This window comes from Triticum urartu, chromosome 4A, assembly GCF_056163025.1.
Source record: "Triticum urartu cultivar PI428250 chromosome 4A, HENAU_Tu73, whole genome shotgun sequence".
Taxonomy (NCBI): Eukaryota; Viridiplantae; Streptophyta; class Magnoliopsida; order Poales; family Poaceae; genus Triticum; species Triticum urartu.
The window spans coordinates 438,008,216-438,014,215 of NC_141876.1; positions in this window are offsets into that span (position 1 = coordinate 438,008,216).

Here is a 6,000-nt window from a genome sequence, read left to right on the forward strand (position 1 = left end):
ACTTTTGGTTGGCAGTCCGCGCCCCCTAACCATAGTGGACAAGGATCACCTTGTGATGATATGCTGAGTCGGCTGTTTTAATTGCATGCATGCATGAGCCACTATGGTGAATACAAACTCATCACACATGCGCACAAACACGCCCGCGGTGCCCGCATGCATGCATGCAATTCTCACACGTACTGATTTAGTTACACTCCAGTCAACTGAATCGACTTTCGGGTCGGTCAATTTTCAGGGGGTGGGGGGCTCGCCGGAGTTAAGGAAGAACCAGCCGCAGTGGGAAGGGGGCTCGCCGGAGAGGTACCCCGCTATCTATCTTATGGTTCGGGGTGGGGGCAGTGGTCGCTGGCGGTGGGGGCACGGTGGTGGGGCGGTGGCGTGGGGATCGCCGGAGAAAAAGCTCGGCGCAGGAGGGCCTAGAGGGATGGCCAGGGCGGCGGCGGACCAACGGTGGGGAGTGGTTTCAGGGAGGGCAGGGCGGTGAGGCGGCGCAGGAGCGCCGCCGGCCGCTGGCGGCGGGGGCTGGCGGTGGCTGTCGACTGTTGACGCCGCGCCTCCGGACGGGTCTCCTTCGACATGAGTTGCGGTGCATCACCCTTGACGTTGGAGGTACACGGCGACGTGTTCATGTGCGAACAGCGGCTCGGGGGGGGGGGTGGAGGTTGAAGATGAACCACGGGCCCTTGATTTCGTATCCAACGGCTGGAAAAATCGACTGTCCAGAGATGAAATAGTCAGTCGACTGAAATGTAGCCTCACCCCACACATACACATGCATGCACGCAACACTCGCATGCATGCAGGCGTGCAATACTGACATGTACACATGCACTCACGAACACACGCACGCACGCACACACTACAAAAAGGACACATCCGTGACATTTTGGGCCGAACGAAATTTTTTCTGTCATGCTTATGACACTTCTATGACGATAATTGTGACAAAACCCGGTATCATCATAGATGTAGTGGGTCCTACTTCTATGACAAAAAATCATGACAGAAAATGGGCCTTTTGTCCTAGGCAGGACGGAGACGCAGCTCCATGACATTCTTTGGGCCGTCCATGACGAAAAAAAACCATGATAGAAGAAAGGGCGAGGAAAATATCGGGGAGTTCCCGGTTACAGTGGGTGGTCGGGGCCGAGCGATGCACGGATGTTTGCGCATTTCTCTCGTACACGTATGCACGTGTGTGTGAGGCATTGCGCTCTAACTAAACCCGAGCGAGGTGTTCGCCTATTGAAACCGAGCGATTGCACTGCAGGCTACGCGTTACTGAACCCGCGTGATCGATGCCTGGCTGTTAACTGAACCCGATCGAGCGATTCCTTCGCTACTGCTGCTATCTGAAGCTGATCGAACCTGCTGCCTCTTGATGAACAATGAGCGTTGTTGGGGGTTGGATGAATAGTTCCCGGTGGGGGGTGGATGAACAGGACCCCGTGGTAGTAGAGGTCGTCGCCGCTGGATGAACATGATCCTGATCGAGCCGGTTGGGGGTGGATGAATAGGACCCCATGGAGGGTTGGATGAATAGGACCCCATGGTGGGCTGGTTGAGCAGTAGCTGGTGGAGGGCTGGATGAACAGTAGCCCATGGAGGGGTGGTTGAACAGGACCCCGTGGAGAGGGTTGGCTGAACAGTAGGCGATGGAGGAGCGGTGGAGGCTGGATGAACAGGAGATCGTGGATGAATAGTCGCAGGTGGAGGCTGGAGGAGGTCGACGGTGGATGAACAGTAGCCCGTGGAGGTTGGAGGAGGTCGACGGTGGAGATGAACAGTAGCCCGTGGAGTCCCGTTTTGTGGTACGCCACACCCCTCCTATCGTGGAAGTGTCATGGCAGATGTCCTCATGGAAGGACTTAGTTGTGGAGCCATTGCGATAAGGTTAGCTTAAAGGGGTTAAACAGGACAAAGGATACAGAGAGTTTATACTGGTTCGGACCCTTGCGGTGAAGGTAAAGGCCTACTCCAGTTTGAGGTGGTATTGCTAGGGTTTCGATTACCAGGGAGCAAACACGCTTTGCCTGGCTCTCGATCTGATGTTTCTTGCCCTAAATCGCCACCGGGTCGTCCCCTTCACTACAAAAAAAGACACATCCATGACATTTTGGGCCGAACGAATTTTTTTTCTGTCATACATATTGTGATGCCCCAAGACCGGAGCTTCATATGTCTTCCAGGGTTTCCGGGTTTCTTGTGTGATTTGTTTCGTCTGTTGCATTCTTCTTTGCATCGTGTGCATTGCATCATGTCATCATGCCATCACTATGTGCAACTCAAATAAATAAATCGTATGAATCTCCGATCCATTTAAATCGAGGGAAGGGTGACTTCTCTTTATAACATACCCTCCCAATATTAGGGAGCTATATTAAATATTCCGTTAACTTGGAATCACCCATAACGCACTTGCAAAAATCCCAATGCTTTAGTCATCACAACTCTTGGCCTCTAACTTTGCCATATGTCCTTTCGTCATTTTCCAGAGCTCCACCTAAATTCTCAACATTTTTGAGCACTTTGAAAAAAACATGTCCTAGCTCAAACCTTTTGAATTAAATTCAAAGGAATTTGAATTTAATCTTTCAAACTTGACCTTTTCTATTTTCCCGGACTGTGCACATTTTTCCGAGTCCGTGAAAATTATCCCCGTGCCCAAATTCTTCTTCTAACCTTCTCTTCTCTCTTTTCCCTTCTCTTATTTCTTTGTTTTTGTAAAGAGAAGGAGACGGGAGAGAGAAGAGCCGACTGGGCCTCCCAGCCCAGCTGCAACCTGCCAAGCCGACTCCATCCCCGCGGCCCACCTAGGCCTAGCCAGCCTTCTAAGGCCCAGCAGCCCCGCTGTAGTCTCTAAACCTAGCCTGATTTCCCTCGCGCACCTCTCTCCCTCGTTCCCTCCCGCCGCCGCCGCCACACGCACGCCCCACGCATCAAGCCGGGAGAGCCGCTGCTCGATCCCCATCTTCCTCCTCGCTCATGCCTCTCTGTCGCTCTCCCATCGCCATGACCGTGCCCAACCTGCTCCGAGCGTCGTCGCCCTCGACCCGGCTCGCCCTCGACGTCCCCTTCGCCACGGCCCTGCCACGCCTAAGCTCCTCCACGACCAACGCATTCCCCCGCTCGCGCCAGGTCGAGTCCTCTGCATCGCTGGCCGCCGGCGACCGGGGCCGCCGTGCGTGTCCTTCCCGTCCCTGCCGTCTCTGCTACCGGATTGGGCCGGCTCCGCCCTTGTCCCGATCCCCTCCCGTCCGTGCTCACCTCCCGTCGCAGGGCCTCATCTCTGCTTCAATCAACCACATGAAGCTGTTGCCGCCGCTGCTTCGCTGAATCGCCTGAGTTCGACCAGCAGGCCACCGCAGTGCCATCTTGCCTCCTCCTCCGTTTTCTGCTCGCCCTGGACCTCCTGCAGGAGCTCCTTACCCGCACCTGCCACCTGCTCCGCCTCCTCGTCGCTCCTCTCGGCCTCCCGCGGGAGCTCTGTTGCCGTCGCCCCGGTGCCTTCTCTTGTCGCGACCAGGATCCCCCTCCTCGCGCCTCTGGTCACCTCGCCACCCCATCACCCGTCACGTGCCCGCAGCCACGCAACACCATCTCTGCCGTCTCCACGCACCTCCGGTGACCTCCCGAGGCAGGGCCTTGGCAAGTCCCTCGATGCCCCTTTAGATTCATCAAGACCGGCAAGTTCGACTTCGGCGCCAAGTTCGTCTTCAAATCTATACGACCACATCCGATGTGGATTTCGGCAAGTACCTGGAGGCCACAACGACGCCAAGTACCACGACACCCATGTTCGTCTACGAAACGTGTACATCTACTCCGTCAATACCGGATCCACAAGTACCACAACGACGCGTCATGTTCATCTACCGCCGTTTTCGGAACCGCTAAGAAGGGCAAGTACCTCGGCTAGTACCTTGATGCCCGATGCATAGAACAACGACCGTCGTCAAAGACTCGGGTAGAAAAACGTCAAGTACCTATGACTGAAGTGCGCCAAGTACCTCTCTGAAAAACGAACATGTACCACTATGTCCAGAGGCATCGGATCCGTCAAGTCCAACAACGAATGGGTACAACTATCGGCGACCCCGAACGACTACAAAACGTGAACCTCTACTTCCCCTCCAAAACGTGTTCCATTACCGCCACCGAGTTCGCGAGAACCTCTACCGTCGACCCTAGAGCATGCGAGATCGACTACTTCCACTACCGACGTCGCGAGAACGCCTACTTCCCTCTACGAACGAGAATCGTTCCCTTTGCACGCTCCGAAGGTATAACCCCGAGACGACGCCCGTGAATGAATAAATGCATGTTGTATGAGATGCACCCATGTTCGCCTCGAGTCTGAACTATCGGTGCACGTTGCCCCTCTTTTGCCTTGCCACCGACATGTGGGACACCCGGTATCCAGGATCACTCCCCATCACTCTTGCACGTTTCACGCACCCACACTTGTTTCCTTTGCACTAGCATCTCATTTGAGTTGCCGGATCACCGGAATGTTGCCATGGTAACATTTCCGTTTTGCCACCGTGGCACCCCTTTTTCCTTCCGTCATGGCGACAAATGCCTCATATCTTATTGTGTCAACATTTTCATAAATATTGCATAAAACTTGCATGTCATCCGCATCATGATAACAACTTCAAGTTTGGTTAAAATTGTTGTTTGTTTTAAATTGCTAATGCATATGGGGATTTACCGGATTTTTTATTTGTTATATCCGGCCCCATTTAAAATGTTTAGTTTACTTATGCTCCACCTCTTGTCATGTTTAAATAACATTTAATATTGTTGAGTACCTAACCGGGAGTGAACCAAATAATTGTTGTGGTGTTTTGTCAATATGCATCCCGATGCATATTGAGCTCCACTTAACTTGTAGTGTTGTTCGTGCACTTTGTCATGCCATGCTTTTTTAAAACCGGTCATGCATCATACTTGTTGTGCATCATGCCATGTTTATGTGGTGGTTGTTTACTATGTTATTTGCTTCTTTCCGGTGTTACTTCTTCGGGTTAGTTCCGATTACGTCGCGTTTGTGAGGATCCGTTCGGCTACGTCCGTTTGTTTTCTTCATGGACTCGTTCTTCTTCCTTGTGGGATTTCAGGCAAGATGACCATACCCTCGAAATCACTTCTATCTTTGCTTGCTAGTTGCTCGCTCTTTTGCTATGCCTATGCTGCGATACCTACCATTTGCTTTATCATGCCTCCCATATTGTTAAGCCAAGCCTCTAACCCACCTTGTCCTAGCAAACCGTTGTTTGTCTATGTTACTGCTTTGCTCAGCCCCTCTTATAGCGCTGCTAGTTGTAGGTGAAGATTGGAGCTTGTTCCATGTTTGGAACATGGATATTTGTTGGGATATCACAATATCTCTTATTTAATTAATGCATCTATATACTTGGTAAAGGGTGGAAGGCTCGGCCTTATGCCTGGTGTTTTGTTCCACTATTGCCGCCCTAGTTTCCGTCATATCGGTGTTATGTTCCCAGATTTTGCGTTCCTTACACGGTTGGGTATAATGGGAACCCCTTGACAGTTCGCCTTGAATAAAACTCCTCCAGCAATGCCCAACATTGGTTTTACCATTCGCCACCTAGCCTTTTCTTCCCTTGGGTCGGCCGGCTCAAGGGTCATCTTTATTTAAACCCCCGGGCCAGTGCTCCTCTGAGTGTTGGTCCACCTTGTCAGCCGTCGGTGGCCACCAGGGGCAACTCTGGGCTGGCCTACCGGAAGTTTGGACAATCCGGTGTGCCCTAAGAACGAGATATGTGCAGCTCCTATCGGGATTTGTCGGCACATTCGGGTGGTGTTGCTGGACTTGTTTTACCATTGTCGAGGATGTCTTGTAACCGAGATGCCGAGTCTGATCGAATGTCTTGGGAGAAGGAATATCCTTCGTTGACCATGAGAGCTTGTGATGGGCTAAGTTGGGACACCCCTGTAGGGATTGAACTTTCGAAAGCCGTTCCCGCGGTT